Source organism: Tasmannia lanceolata, unplaced genomic scaffold, assembly GCF_043159265.1.
Source record: "Tasmannia lanceolata isolate RefF3 unplaced genomic scaffold, GAP_Taslan_0.1 ptg000004l, whole genome shotgun sequence".
In the NCBI taxonomy this organism is placed as follows: Eukaryota; Viridiplantae; Streptophyta; class Magnoliopsida; order Canellales; family Winteraceae; genus Tasmannia; species Tasmannia lanceolata.
In genome coordinates this window covers 242,213-258,830 of record NW_027518681.1, presented here as the reverse complement: position 1 = coordinate 258,830, position 16,618 = coordinate 242,213, and the positions used below count along the sequence as shown (strand labels likewise).

Genomic DNA, 16,618 nt, shown 5'->3' with positions numbered 1-16,618 from the left:
TTTATGGGGTTTTCTTTTTTAAATGTAGTTTTCTACACCTATAGTGAAAGTTTTACTGCCTATAAGGTCCTACTTGTGATTGAAAATAAGCATGGGCTTTAGGATTATACTAATAAACGGCAGAAATGAAGTAATTGATTACAAGAAAGTAATGTAAGAATCAAATGGTAAAGAAGTGACTTATTGACTGAGTTGAGGCATGAATATGGATATGCTATCCATAAGGCAAATATTGCCCTCATAAACGACTAATCGATGGTACATATGGGATCTCCAATGTATGCCTCCAGGATACAACAACTCCGCTCCAAGATTGTGCATTCACACAACCTGGACGCCTTGGGAAAATGATTATGTTTGCCATGATAAAAAAAATAGAACAGAAAAGGGAACAAACTTTACAGGGTAAGAAGGGAGAGAACAAATATATTCTAAAATAACTTTTACGTATTCTCGATCGAATATTTCAAAAAGTTAAAGAGACGTGATTAATGAAAAGTTATGTTGAAAACTGTTTTCATAACGATAGCTTATGCTAAATTAACCTGACCCGGCCCGGCCCAGCCCGGCTCGGAAAACTCGCTACTCAAGCCCCGGAATGATATTCCAAATCAAAGTAATTTAAAACACGCTACCCAAGCCCCGAAAAACGCGCTACCCTTGGAGATGATGTGCCCCCTTCTGCACTGGGTGGATCGGCGTTCGGCTCCCAAGATACAACAATCCATTGGGTCTCTTCTAGAATCGATCTGTGTGGACGCGGGTAGAACTCACGCTTAAAAGCTAGCCGTTAAGGGGAGGGTGCCCATTCCCTTATAAAGTCCATCCACATCTATTACACTTCCGATGTGGGATCTTTGCTTTCATGTGGATCCCCCAACAATCTCCCCCTCCATGTGGAGACCACATGGGAACTACGAGATCTTCCCCGAGAGATATTTTAGCATACCGGGGTTACTGAGATCTTCCCTGAGGGATTTTTCGTCCTCAGAGTCACACCAGAGTTACCACGGCCAGGCATTGATACCACTGGTTGTTTGACATGGTATCGGATGCAAGGGTCCCGAGTTCAAACCTTCTTGATAACAAAAATCCATATGCAATGGCCAAATCCAAAAGAGAGGACACATGTGCCACATGTAGGCCAACCCTAAAAGAGGGGCCACAAGTGAGGGGGTGTTAAAGTATAAAAGATTAAATAATGCCATCTCTAGCCGCTTAAGCTTTTGAAGCAACTGGTTGTTTGACACGATCCCTCGAACTCGTCACCACCCGTGTTACAAAAGATGATAAAAGATGTAACCAAAAATACATCAATGGAGTTTCTGGAGAAGAAAACAATCTTCACGATCATACATTTTTCTTCATAAAAGAAGAAATCAAAAATAATTTTTCTTATAGGTTTATGTTTCTTGAAGAGGCTCACGCAACTAGATCTCAGCTATAACAATCTTCACGATCAAAGTCTTGCATCATGTCTAGGCAACCTCTCCTCCCTTCAAACCCTGGATTTATCAGGGAATAATCTGACATTCACATTTGGCGCCATCTCAACAGGTTCGGGGCCATTAGCATTTCCTGTTTAAGAAAAGTAAACTATACATTTAATAAAGAAAATAGCATCTGATCAAGATTGGGAAAATGATAAAGAGCCCATTTTTGTGGCTGTCAGCTAAATCAACAGAATTGATCAACTTCCACATGGCACCAGTGGGCCCAGAAAGTGATCCATAGGAAAAAATTCTAAGGGTGATATTTTTAGCATTTTTCATATAAGTAATACATCCAAACATAGCTTATATAAGTTTGTAACATGCGGGCGGTGTTTTTGCTTCTTTAACCAAGTACAGTGACATGTGATATAGTATAACTAAGGCAGACTGGCAGACCATATTTGGATAATGCCATTACTCACTTTGTTTTGCACCTTTTATGAGTGGATGTTTATACCATCTTGAATATTGTAGTGTCATTAACAAAATACGGTAGTGCAGATATCAGTCCCCCTAAAATAATCTTCTAACCTTGTGACAATAGAATTTGGCACTACTCTGTTTTCATAATTGCAGAATCTCAGCTTGTCTTTTCTTCCTTAATTGCTTTGAGTGCTTTTGGGGAACTATAATAACCTTTGACAGCTATTTAAATGATAAAAGACAAGATGAGTTAGTGCAATTATCAAAACATGGGAGTGTCAACATTAGTAGCCTAGAATATACACTAATACAATACCTAAGATGGAAGTTCAATTTTTGCACCTTTCAATTTTATTGAACAATATAAAGACAATTGCAAATTCATATTTCAAAATAAAAGATCTGTTTTTCTCAGAATAAAGTACACAAACATAGATCAGAAAAGAATATATAACAATAAACCACACTAAAAAGGGGAAAGAAGAAAAAAGAAAAAAAATGAAAGATTTTAGTTGGGCTTTTGTTGATGTATATTACACAAACACTACGCAAATCACGCACCACTCTTACTCCAAGGCTTGATGACAACAACGACAATGATAACCACAATTATGAGAAGGCTTATAATAGCAAAGCACATCCATTTCCGTTTGTTCCTTTGCAATTTCTTAGCCTTTTGGAGAGCAACCGTCCCAGATGAAACGTGATCCACCGCGCTCGAAACCTAAGTTAAAAGCGTACTTAGCAAAACGTGGTTCGGCACCACAAAAAGGACGGGGATGGGGAAAATTCGAGTTTAATACATTATTGGTTCAAAAAATGCAGTAAAAAATGAAAACACAAAAAAATGCATTAAAAATTTTGTCATTTACAAAAATATAGTGGGGGTAATAAAGTTGGAAAGTTGGGCAAAAAATGTATTTAATACCATCTTAAACGTGCTTAAAACATTTTCCATAGAAAATGGGGGTTTTTACTATAAAAGTTTTAAACAAAGTACTAACTCCATGCCAATAAAAAGAGATTTTTTTCAGAAAAAAAACTCTCCTTAAACAGTGTTTCGTTCACTACGGTTACAAGATACTATGTATATGTAATGTAACAACAACCACCCGATAACAACAACTTTGAGATGATTTTTTAGCATTTTTTTAGCATTTTTAGTTTTATATTCCATTGAGAGCAATTTATTGTTTAGTAATAAATGAAATGGGTTTTGGGTGTTTATGTCTTGATCATTTTTCTTGTAGGTTTATGTGGCTTGAAGAGACTCACATATCTACGTCTCAGAGATAACAATCTTCACGATCAAAGTCTTCCATCATGTCTAGGCAACCTCTCCTCCCTTCAAACCCTGGATTTATCAGGGAATAATCTAACATTCACATCTGGCGCCATCTCAACAGGTATTTTTTGACAGGATTTTGTTATCTTTCTAGCATAGTACCCGCTTTAAGAAAATTAAACTATACATTTAATAAAGAAAATGTGAAAGGATATTCCCACCCCCTCTTTTAAGATCTTTGGATCTCACAACCCAGAGCCAACCAACACAATGACTGGGCCAAATCTTATAGTTATATCATCTCCACATGTTTACAGGACTAATTATGTTATTACTTTGAGTGGTCATGGTTAGGATGAAGCCTAGGGTCAAAATTAAGTTCCACATATGGTCAGGGGTGTAATCAAGACCGTTGATCAAGTTGACCATCATAAGTCAACCCATACTGTCCCTTCCATTGAGAGCAATTTATTGTTTAGTAATAAATGAAATGGGTTTTGGGTGTTTATGTCTTGATCATTTTTCTTGTAGGTTTATGTGGCTTGAAGAGACTCACGAATCTATATCTCAGCAATAACAATCTTGACGATCAAAGTCTTGCATCATGTCTAGGCAACCTTTCCTCTCTTCAAACCCTGGATTTATCATGGAATAATCTGACATCTACATTTGTCATCTCAACAGGTACGGGGCAGTAGGATTTCCTCACCCACAATGATGATGTGTGGAGTATTTTTTGACTGGATTTTGTTATTTTTCTGTCATAATACCCCTTTAAGAAAAATAAACTATGAATTTTATAAAGAAAATGGGAAATGATATTCCCACCCTCTCTTTTAAGATCTCTGGATCTCACAGGTCACAACCCAGAGACAACCGATAACTGGGTCTTAAACAGTACATCACTCAAACAAAACCTCAAATGAGTCTTACGATCAAGCCTAGGGTCAACATCATGTCATACATAGGGACAGGGGTGTGAAACATGATGAGGAAAACCCATATGGTTCTAGCCCCGTACGTAATGGACATCCCATTCACCCTATTAACTACTATAAATATCAAAGCTTTAGCTTCTGATAGGGAAATCCTTAATGAAGCATAATGCTCCACAGGGCAAACAATAATGGGCCAGGTTTGTATTCGTCAGTTAGTTATCAAAACAGATCACATCCACAGGGCACAAGTGGCGGGCACAGGAAGTGATATGCCTTCATGGATGCGAAGATTGGATAATGACTATTTATCATGTAGGCTATGAAAATATAATAATACAAACTTTTTCTTTTTCGGAAACCTTAAAAACGAGGGTTATGAGTCACACCTTTGATTGATCTAATCCGTTTATTTCATCAGCATTGCTTTAGTTCTCCAAAAGAAATCTTATGAAACTATGAGGGGATAAAATAAAAATACTCTAAAGTTGCATGATCTCCTTACAAGATGGAACGGGACATGGTGTCCCTTCACGAGATCAAGTATCTCAAGTTCTCAACAATGAACTCTGAAATTCTCCATGGAGAGGGAGATCTCCCATCCAGCTCATCGAGCCACCTGATAACAATTAGGGAATCAAATTTACCCTTTTTTGGCATGCTAATTGGATAAAAAATTTATCATTTTTTACAAAACCCATCGTATCACATGTGCAACCTGAATAGGTTTAAAGGGAACACAGTAAAAGACGGTCTTACCGGATTGTGTCCATCTATCCCAACTAGTGCAAGAGTCCTTTTGTTCCCAACAGGCTAGCCTACATAGTTATAAACAGTTTCTAAACAGTCACTAGTCACCGAGAAACCAACCCTTGCCTTCATCAATAGCAGTCATCGTAGGAAGATGGGCACCCTCTGCCCACCTGGGATGATCGTCCAACCCCAACGTCTCCTTGTACTTTCTATTGATGCCAGAATCCAGACTCGAGACTAGGGTGTTACTTCAAAATGAACGAGTACGAACACCCTTTCTTGGCTCAAGTATCAATTTTCGTTCCATTAGTCGAATAACACACAATTTCACAGAGGGAGGTCCGCAAACTCCAAAGCGGATGCTTTGGCAAAGACCGGAGTGAACCGTAACGATACCATTATTGGGGACGTGGCTCTGGTGGGGGATCATACATTGTAAACATTATCCTGAATATCGGGTAAATTTGTAATACTTAGGGGCCGTTTGGATATACGGATTTTAGAATCCAGGTTTTAGTTTGAAAACCGTGTAAAAGAGGGTCATGATCAAGCTGCTGGTATGCTGTCCTGGCAGCGTTTCTTGGATTTTTAGTAAGAAAACCAGGTTTTAGAAATCTTTCCTGCGTCCTCCGATTTCTAAAACTTGGAAACATGGGACGATCGCCAGCTCTCTTGCTGTTGGAAAGAAGGGCTAGAAATCATAAAACAACGGCTGCTCTCTTTCTTCTCTTGTCTCCCAACTACAATTTTGAGGAACTCCAGGATTCTAAAATAAGTGTATCCAAACTGTCCCTTAGTGTTTTGGGGACGTCTCGTCCCTGGCACTTGTGTTTTGGGTATTAATAAAATTCATTACCTTTTCAAAAAAAAAAAAAGTCAAATAAAACAAATACATGGGCCACGTTTGGATACCTCATGTTTTTGTATTTGGATTTGGATTTGAGTTTTGGATACAAAATACATCAATCATCCTCATGCTCATGTTGTATGAATTCGATTGAGAGAGTTAGAGAGGGAGGGAAGGAGGGACGTATGGCTGCAGCTGCAGCAAGGTCGAGGAGCAGCGAGGGTGAAGGTAGCTGCCACAAATATTGATTTCCAAATAAAGTCTTGCAGAATAGATTTGAAAATCGGATTTTTTTTCATTGTTACAGCTGTTTTAGAAATCTAAGGATCTCATCCAGTTCCAAATCTCAACTGCAAATGTGAGAAATCCAAATCTAAATCTCATGGGTATCCAAACGCGGCCATATGTCAATTGCCTTCTTTGTAAGGCGGGGTCCATTTTTTGGCTATCCAATCCATTCAACTAAATATATAAAAAATATTTTTTATGGAGAAGATAGGCAAAAAAAAAAAAAAAGGGAAGAAATAGCGAAAGGGACCCCATGTTGGAGATTTGATGTATGAGGGCTTCATCCAGAAGAAGTTGGTGGTCTTGAGGTCCCACTTTTGATTGATCTTATCCATAATTTGATAGGCCTTACTGAGTCAAGGTGTGAGAATATTATTTCCCAAAATTTGACTATTTACATTCACACTAATAAATTGAAAAAAAAAGGAAATTTTTTTTTTATGAGAAACTTATTTTTCAACGAAGAATTTTATTTTGCCTCATAATCATACAACCGGGCTTCCTCGTTATCATTTTGTGACATCAATCTAATTTTGTCACCATTTTCTCTGTCTTATTCTTACACAGATTTGCAAACTAAGGAACTTAAGTCACTTGTATCTCATGAGCAATTCAATTGAGGGTGGTCTTCATCCATGTATGGAAGACATGCATAACCTGCAAGTGCTTTTTCTCTCCGACAATCGCTTTACAGGGAAGATTCCTTCATTCGTTTTCAAGAACCTAACGAAGATACAATTTATTGATCTTTCAAATAATCAGTTCATGGGTGTGTTCTCACTTTCTATTTTTGCCAACCTCTCGCAGCTTTCAGATGTTGACCTTTCAAACAATGTCCAATTAGAGGTCGAAACCCAACACCCACATTGGGTTCCTACTCTTCCACTCTTGTCGTTGTCCGTAGAAAATTGCAACCTCAACCAACTGAGCACTCGCACCATTCCTAGCTTCCTTTCAACTCAGATTTATTTGCACTATTTAAATTTGGGTCATAACTCTCTTAAAGGGATCATCCCATCTTGGCTATTGTACAATACATCAGGTGAGACCTTGTTGTTGAGCGGTAACTTGTTCGAAGGCTCAATTCCTCAGTCTACCCACAACACTACATCGTTCGTCAAATTTCTAGATATCTCTGAGAACAATCTATTTGGGCCACTTCCTACAAACATCGGCACACTCTTCCCTCATTTGAATTACTTCAACCTATCCAAAAATATTTTGCAAGGTAGGATCCCGTCATCCATGGGTGAAATAAAAAGCTTAAAGGTATTGGATCTATCTTGCAACAACCTTTCAGGAGAAATGCCACATCAACTCACCAAAAAATGCACTCAGCTGGTTTACGTAAACGTATCAAGTAATAGATTGCAAGGAGACATTCTCCCAATTGATGCTAACTTGGCACGATTGCAATATTTACTTGTCAGCCACAATAATTTCACTGGAGTAATTCCAACTGGCCTGTTAAATAGCCTTGACTTGATGATTCTTGATATGCGAAAAAAATACCCTATCTGATACAATTCCTAGTTGGTTATTCTCCCTCTCAAAATTGGTATCAATTCTTTTAGGGCATAATTTCTTTCAATGACACATTCCAATACAACTGTGTCAACTAAGTAACCTCCATATCTTGGATCTCTCCAACAATTCTTTTTCTGGAAATATACCTTCTTGTCTCGATCGCATAATTTCATGGAAGAAAGTAGATCAAATCCAAATTTCCGATCTTTTTATAAATTATACACCCTTTCATCCTAGGCCAAACGGTGTAACTTACTCGTATACTACATCCTTTCTTCCTAGGCCTTCAACTTCTTTCACCACAAAGGGTGTAACTTACACTTACGAGGGTGTTCCTTTTACCTTGATGACTGGAATCGATTTGTCCATGAATCAGTTGGAGGGTGACATTCCATTACAAATAGGAGACTTGGGAGAGCTTCTCTCATTAAATTTTTCCAACAACCTGCTAACTGATCATCTTCCACGAACCTTTCAAAACCTAAAAAGCTTGGAGAGTTTAGATCTTTCTCACAACAAGTTAGTTGGGAAAATCCCTTATGAATTATCTCAACTGGATTTTCTTGGCGTTTTCTCCGTCGCCTACAACAACCTATCAGGTAAGATCCCTTATGAGAAACACTTTACCACATTTGGTAACGATAGCTACGAGGGAAATCCAGTTCTTTGTGGACCACCACTAAAAAGAAATTGCTCCTTGGACATCCCTCCACAACCTCCTAGAGATGAGGGGGAAAATTCTAGGGTTCTTGATAATCCTGTGATTTTCTACTCATTTGTGGCAATGTCATATGCTTTGGGATTTTGGGGAGTCATCGGCTTTCTCATCCTCAACAAAAATTGGAGGCATAAACACTTCAGAGCTATGGATGCATATATTGACCGGTCGACCGAGAAGCTCGCAGAATTCCGTAGTTACTTGAAAAATTATTGTTTCCAATAATGGTACAATTTTCCTTTAGTTGTAATGCAAAATGATTGTCGGAACTAATCATAAGCTTTATTTTGAGTTTTAAGTTAATAATTTGTTATTTTTGCAATGAATGAGAAAGATCAAACCGCCTACCCAAAGCAATGGTGTTGATCACTCCATATAAACAATTATATGGTTGGGATGGCACAAAAAAGTAACTGATTGAACTTTTAATAAATTATTGCTAGATAATGATCACATGCATTGTGAGGATCTCCCAGATTGTGTTGGATGTTCCTAGCAATCTCTTTAGACTAGAACATCCTCTCTAAAGTGATAGCTGAGATATCTTCTATAATATATAGTCATTTTACTACGTAATTACACAAAGTTTCTGAATTTCTGGATGAATGGTAGTTTAAAAACTATTGACCTAGGAGGCGTGTCTCACTGTTCAAAAGACCATTTTGTCCTCTTCTTCTCACATAATCCTATATCTATTATCTATCTATAATAAAGAGGAAAGGTCTTTTTACTGTTCATGCTAACGTGTCAGCCTCCCCTTTTGTCTTAGCATCTATTTTCTAGGTTTTTGCTTATTTTTTTAAAAAAAAGAAACTTTGTTTTTGCTTAATTAAAAAAGAGAAACTTTGCTTACGTGTCAGCCCAACTTTGCTTCATTTTTGCTTAATTAAAATTGCACGCGATATTTTTGAGATTTTCTCTCTATATTTGCTTACGTCTCGCCCTGATATTTTTTATATTTTAAGCTGGGGTGGGGTGTCTTTGTTTTTGCTTAATTGAAATTGCACATGATGTTTTCGAGATTTTCTGTCGATATTTGCTTACGTCTCTCCCCGATATTTGCCTAATTAAAAGGGTTGTTTATAGTTCACGCCCACGTGACAGCCCCTCCTTCTCTCTTGAATCTACGTGGCATCAATTTTTCCAACGTGGCATTTTTTCCATTGCAAATTTCAGGGTAATTAATTCCATTTAACGTAATGAATTCCGTCGGTTTAGCATTTCTCTACAAGTCGTTTCTATCATGAATGCATGTCTACCTATCGAGAATACTTGTCTAAAGAAGCCATCTGGAAACCCTTCTTTATCTAAGAGGAATTCCAAAAGTTGAGAAAATGGCAACCCTTCTTTATCTAAGAGGAATTCCAAAAGTTGAGAAAATGGCAACCCTTCTTTATCTAAGAGGAATTCCAAAAGTTGAAAATACAAAAAGTCTGTTCTATACCACGTGGCAGCCCCTCCTCTATCCCGTATCTATATGCAGTCTAAGTGGCGCATAATTTCTAATGTGGCATCAGATATTCTTAATGAATATATTTCCCCTTCATTAACGCCTTTCCCGCTTGATATGTTTTTGTAGCATCCTTTAATATAGGCGTTTTTTCTGATTGGTATTTCCGAATTTATGGCCTATAATCCCACTATTTATGCAAAATATGAAACGAAGCGTCCATTTCTCTCCATAACTTTTCCAGCCAGTTTCCATATACTCAAAAAATCCCTAATAAGCATATCATAAATCCCTTAAAATCAGATCCAACTTCATAATTTACCCAGACTCAAATCTAAACTTTCCAATAACACCATGATTTACTCAGACACATTCAATTAATTATCTATTTATGCAAATAATTTCCAGAGTTTCCGTTTCGTAAAAGGCCTACCATCAGTACGTTTCCAATTCTATCGGAGTTATTCCTTTCTGTTTCTGTTTCTTTTTCTTCATTCCATTTTTATTGCCCGAGTTAGGAAACGTAGGTGCAAACTCCATTTCCATCCACTGCTGTTTCGATTTCTTTGCTGGCAGAGGTTTCAGCCATCATAATATTCCAACATGGCACATTGTATTATTCAGCCATGATATTTTTATCACATGCAAGCCATGTTCCAAGCCGTGTTGTTTACAGGTGGGACCCGTCAGCTAAACGCATATCTTAATGTATGGTTCTTAAGGTTTTTCTTGAAAGGGATATGGGTGATTTCAGTTGCTTTTTGGAATCGGCCTTTCAGTTTTCAATTTCTCTTCTATGTCTGTTTAATGGATTTTTTGAAGTTTTTGTTACTGTTTTCATTTATCTTCCAGAATGCCCTAAATTATCTTCTGTTACCATCTTAGTTGTTTTTCTTTGCATGGTGCCACAGGATGGTCCCTAGAGAAACATCCATTTTTCCCCAATTATTTTGTTCCTATAGGACCAAATGGATCAATATTCTTCTGTTCAAACAACATGTTCTCAGCATCTATAGACTCAAAAAATATACCCTCACATAACAAGGGAGCATCAGGTTAGTTGTATTTTTTTTAGTGTTTTTCTCTTCCTTTTGATTGTTGTTTTGATTTCTCTGCTACTTGGGTTTGTGGATTTTAATTGCATATGTATACTGCTAGATTTTTGGCAATCTTGTGGAATTTCAAGTTTTTATAACAATTTTTTACATCCAATAGTTTTCAGCAAAAAGGAGCTCTCTTTATTTGTCTAACTTTTGTCTCTATTTTTCTGAATTGGGTTTACTTTTTATTCATACAGGTTGTTCTTTTTTTGTTCTCTATATGTATAGTAAAGTAATAAAGTATAGACCTAAGTAATTGAGGATAGTTTTTTTTTCCATCACAATGGGGTCGGTGGAGGAGGCTCTTTCAGCTCTACGTGATCTCGATTCATATTTTTCATTCATTTTCAATTATTTTTCCCTCTCGATTGAGTTTTTTTTCCTATGGTTTTCGTTGGTATTCAATTTAGGTATGATTTTTCTTTATTTTGATTAGAATAATATATTTGAAAAACTAGGTTCCCATCACCTACGCATTGTGTTGCAAGTTTCATTCCTACCTGTTTTTCCCACTTTCTTAGCAGTCTTTCAATCAGGATTGTTTTGTTTTTGTATGGTTTCTAGGGAAACATTGCGACATTGCGTTATTTCAAAAAAAGGATGTATTACACAGATGGTTGAAGGAACAATGTACTTTCCTACGCATCCGTGAAGAAGTAGAGGTTCTAATTTAAAGTTATGCTATCTTTTGCTCAAATTTACCTTTGCCAGAGTGCTACAAGTCCATCCCCTTTCTTTTTCCAAGGAAGTTTTTTAATCTAGGTTTGAAATGTGATGACTGATCTGCCTCTCAATTTTTCATTTTCCAAGATCAATGTCAATTTCCCACCCAAGGCCTCCAAAGTAGCAAACCATCCCCTAAAGGTATAAAAATGCTTACCCCAGGATTCTAAGTTTTAATTTATAAGAAACATCAATCTTTTCTTTTTTTTTATATATTTTAGGGCCTACCTGCATTTCCAATTTTCATTTTTTGTACTAATGTATATCCTTTTTTTTTAGTAATTGGACTCTTTTGATTCTAAAATATATGCTAAAATATCTCTCTTCTCTATCTGTAAACGGAATCCAACTTAAATTTACGTAATTTTGTGTTTATGTTTAATTTCGATTAAAATTCTTCTTTTTCTGAACAGTTTTGATGCATTCTTTAATTATTTTCTTTTTCTGAACTAGTTTTTCGTATATTTTCATCTCCTGCAATTGTGTTTGTTGCACCGCCGGCTAGCAATGAAACCTGGAAGTGGAAGAAGAGGAGGAAATAGTAATATGCAGCCAACGGGTGCATTTATCTAGTCCTAGACAATAAACAATTGACATTTAGTTTTTTTGTTTTAATGTAGAAATTTTGAAAAAATAAAATTTGATACTTTCTTTTGATAGTCTAAGGAAGAAAGCTATTATTTTTCTCAAATATTTGAGAAAAGAGAGCTCAATTTCCTCATATAAAAATTTTCCGAGAATGAAGAAAAGATCAATGTGTAAAATACGGCTTTATAAACCTTGTTCTCGTCATGTTCCATAGATTGCCACATCCAATGTGGATGTTATGTGTCAGATATATCGACTGATTATATCTGGCAACATCATACACACTAAAGAGAGATAATATATGATGAAAACAAGGCCCCATGTATGATCTATCATCACACCCAAAAGTAGCAAAATATCACATAATACATATCTACTATTTGCATACTCGTGCGTTGCACGGGGCGACTAAAAATGAAAATGATTCATAAAAATTTGTGGGAACCATGTTGAAAAGTTATTTTATAAATCCTAATTTTTAATATTAAAATTTAAAAAGAAAAATAAACACTACAAAGACTTCCCCTTCATTTGTGATAGCCCTTTTTAGATTCTTCTACAGTTATTTTGCCATCACACACATTGAAGATTATTATCTCAGGGTAAAATTGATTCTAAAATTTTCTTCTTCTATTAATAAATTCTTTATAGTCGTATTTTTGAAGTCTTTGAGTGTTGATGGGGCTAGAAATTACACCTTCGCTGTTTTGATATGTACAACCCTTTCTCTTTATTTAAAACTTTTCTTCCCGAGTCCTAAAATTCTAAATTACTTCCAATAGTGAAAAGAGTTAAGAATAAAGAAGAGATATATGTTACCCACAAAATGGCGTAAAAATTATCAACTACTATTGAATCACAATATTGGGCGTAAGGTAAGAATATTGAATCACCATGGTAGAAATATGGTTAAGATTCGTGGTTCGCCCCTCTGCACAGAATATATATAACTATCTTGTACACAAATCTAATGGTAGAAATGACCTAAAGGGAAATGTTATTGTTATGGTTCATTTCAACGATTTAAGGGAATTGATTTAGGTCTTTTAGCAATTCCTCAATTGTATGTACTTTAAAAGTACCCATTAGGTTTGTATTTTAACCACAAACCATTCCTCTAAAATACAGGACAAATGAAGACATGTGCACAGATATGAGCAGCAACTGCATACCATAGAGAGAACTAATGGTAACTCACTCAATGGTACAACAGGAGATGGTGCATTTTATACTGTTAGATTTTCTTTACAATCTTTTGAATGACAAAATCTCTTCTTTCTCCTTTTTTTCGAATGCTATCATAACATTTCTAAGTGATGAATATTGCTCATGGTTAGATTTTTATGGTAAACCACAAATTTAGTAAGTGTACTGCGGAGTTCTAAAAAATGGTGGGAATAAAAAGGAAAATAAGACTAAAGAAAACCAACCTTCTTGGTGAGAATTTTATCATGTACCTTTCCAAGAATAATTTCATGTGACATGTACTCTACTAATCTGCACATGGAGTTTGACCTTGCATCTCCTCAAATTGCTTTGCCAAGCCAAAGTCAGTCAGGATAGCCTAATCAGAACAAAAGCAAGTTATCAAAAAACTGCATGCATCTATGCTGGTGATCGGAAATGAGAAGCATAAACATAAAAATTCTATTTTTAACCTACTATTTCTATTGGCTCTGAAACTACTTCATGGAATACCTTTGGAAGCTCGTTCACTTAGAGAGAGAGAGAGAGAGAGAGAGATGATAACGTCTCCTTCCAAAGCGTGTAGAGATAGAATAAATAGAAAGTCTTGTTTTTGGGTATTTATTAAGAGAAGACGTGAAGATTTTTTGAAATTGGCTTTTGAAATTCCGATTATAGGACTCTTTTCTATTTCCAACTTTTCTACTTCTGTTGTTGCAGTACCTATTTAGAGTGGAAAATATGTGTCCCTATATTTTACTTGAGACAACCCCATTTAGTGTAAAAGAGTAGTCATAAATAAACTATAGGGGGGTGTCCTAATTAAAAATAGGCCCAAATAAATACCTTCACATTAAAATACTGTGGAGAGGGAGAGATAGCGATTGAAAAAATCGGGTTATGGGTCTCTTTCCGTAGAAAATATGGTTTGCAAAGATTCGTAAAAAGCAACCTAGCTAGAGAGAAATTATAGGAGATTTATTGCCACGTTAGAGAGAGAGAGAGAGATTAAAAAGGATAATTAACTGGGGCGTAATAAAAAATCATTCTATCATTGCTCATGGGATACGTTTATGGTTTTTAAGAGAGAATATATGGGATACGTTTACAAAGAAAATAGGTGTAGAGGAAATTATGGAGGAATAAATACCGAGGAAAAAACGTTTGGATTTCTAATCTATCTATATAAGTAAAATTGTGCTTGTGAATGGCCACATTGTATAATTGAGCACTAGAATGCACCAAACTGTAGCATGGCCCAGTGCAAAAGGCGAATATAAGTGCATGGCATCAACCAGAACTGAACTTACATGGATATGACATCTCCTACACGAACTGCATTGGAAGTTGCATATATAACCTCTTTTGTGCAACAATCAAAGTGCAATCAAGATGTCCAAAACTTCATTCTCCGTGCTAGAACCAAATACATCAAGATTGACTATTACCTTGTTCAAAAGTAAGTTGGTAGCAGTGGAGTGCTTCCTTTAAATGTATCTAGTCAAGATCCGCTTGGCGATGCATTCACAAAAGGGGGCAACTCAAAGTCGGCCTGTTTCGAAGTGAAAGAAAGAAGGAAAGCTTGTAAAATGGAGGGATGAGGGAAGAGGATTGGCAATGCCCTAATTGTCGCTATCATAACTTTGGATGGCGATTTAGATGCAGAAGATGCTCACAGGCTAGATCGATTTCCTCCCTTCCTTCCCTTTGGGGTAAAGGAGTATCTCTAGGGAGACCCAAGCATGTCCTAGATAAAAGGCTTGGGGCATGGCTCTGTTCTCCTTGTCAATACCTAAACTATAAATGGCGGGTTGAATGTCGATGGTGTCATTCAACCAAGTCATCATTAAAATGGATTCCTCGACCTCCTAAGGTGCAATCTAAGAATGATGAAGATAGTCTGTGGCCTGACTCGGGTAAAATCTACCGGAACAAAAATTCCGTGATTCCAACTTCATCTATTTCGGGGCAGGAATTAGATGTGTGATTAAAATCTCTTAGATCCTGTTTGATCGGGTAAAAGAAAAACCATAATGAGTCTTTACAGGAGTTGTGGAAGTGGGCACAAGTGTCTTGGGAACTCCCATCGTTGCAATGCCCTTCTTTTCTTGCAAAGGATGAAGTTATTTTTATCTTTGACTCGGAATTGCAGGCTTCACAGATTATTGCTAAGGGACCTGTGGCCTTGGGCAACCATCTGCTCTCCCTCTCACCATGGACAAAGGATTTTGTTCAAGGAGAGAAGGCGCTTTGGATTCATTTTTTTGGCATTCCTTTGCATGCCTGGGCTGTTTCTACGGTAGAGGCTTTAGGGGGCCTCTTTGGCAAGGTGGTCGAAACTAAGATGGAGGGCAACCATCAAAATTGTATGATTTTCGTATCGGCTAAGATTCTAGCCCCTCGATGGCTCTTCCCTAGTTTTGGTGTCAAACTCAAAATCTTTGACCAGGTTTACCCCATCGAGGTTAAGCTTTCAAAGGAAATTCCTGATTCTCCCGTCCAAGAATTTGGTTCCTCCCTAGCAATAGACCGATCTCCGGTGACCTCAAGGCCATTACCCGATGAACCGTTGGGCCCCATTGGGAATTCAAATTCAAATTCAAGTTCCAAATTTCTTGCTAGGAAACCTGAGATGGAGCCGTTAGCCATTCCATCAAAAGGCATGATGGGACCTGAGCAGAGGCATGAAGACTTTTTGGGACCGTCAGCAAACCCCAAGAAACCTACCCCTCACTTCAGACGGAAGTTTGCTCCACACGTCAGGAAGAACCTCATCAATCGTGCCCCTGGCGGCTTTTCAACTTTGCCTGTTAGGGGTTTCAGTTCCCAAGATCATTTAATTTTGACTAAGATCAGCTCTATCTTGAGTTCCAATCCGGGCGTTAAGAAAAGATTTAGCAGATTATTTAGACTCTTAAAGCTCTTTCCCAAGCCTCCTAGTTTTGGTCCTATTTATAAATAAATCTATAGTTGGGGTTCCCGGGGTTGGAAAAGCTATAATAATTAAAAGCAGCTGGATGTTTTGACTTCTGTATTTATGGGTGACTAGGGAGGCGAACTGTCATACTTATATCTCTACTCCCTAGGAGCGGAAGTTTCAAGGCTCTCCTCTCGTTTGCTTTAAAAAAGGACCTTTCCATCTAGCTTTGGTCACAGGATTCTTAACATAATAAGAATGGATTCCCTTGAGGATCTGGGAAGACCAACATCCCTAAGTAGTCAGCTCTCCCTCTCTATTTTGTTTTGGGACACCGCCAGGACCTTGGGGATCGTTCTTTATAATGGAGTCGATTTCGGATGGAG

At 37.2% G+C, this 16,618-nt stretch overlaps 1 long non-coding RNA gene across 1 annotated transcript; it reads left to right on the top strand.

Annotated features, from left to right (window-relative positions):
* Window positions 1-10,682: 10,682 nt before the first annotated feature.
* On the top strand, window positions 10,683-12,380 carry LOC143875678 (uncharacterized). Its single transcript, XR_013250165.1, has 3 exons — window positions 10,683-10,774; window positions 11,384-11,683; window positions 11,996-12,380. It is a non-coding gene; the product is annotated as an uncharacterized LOC143875678 (long non-coding RNA).
* The last annotated feature ends 4,238 nt before the right edge of the window (window positions 12,381-16,618 follow it).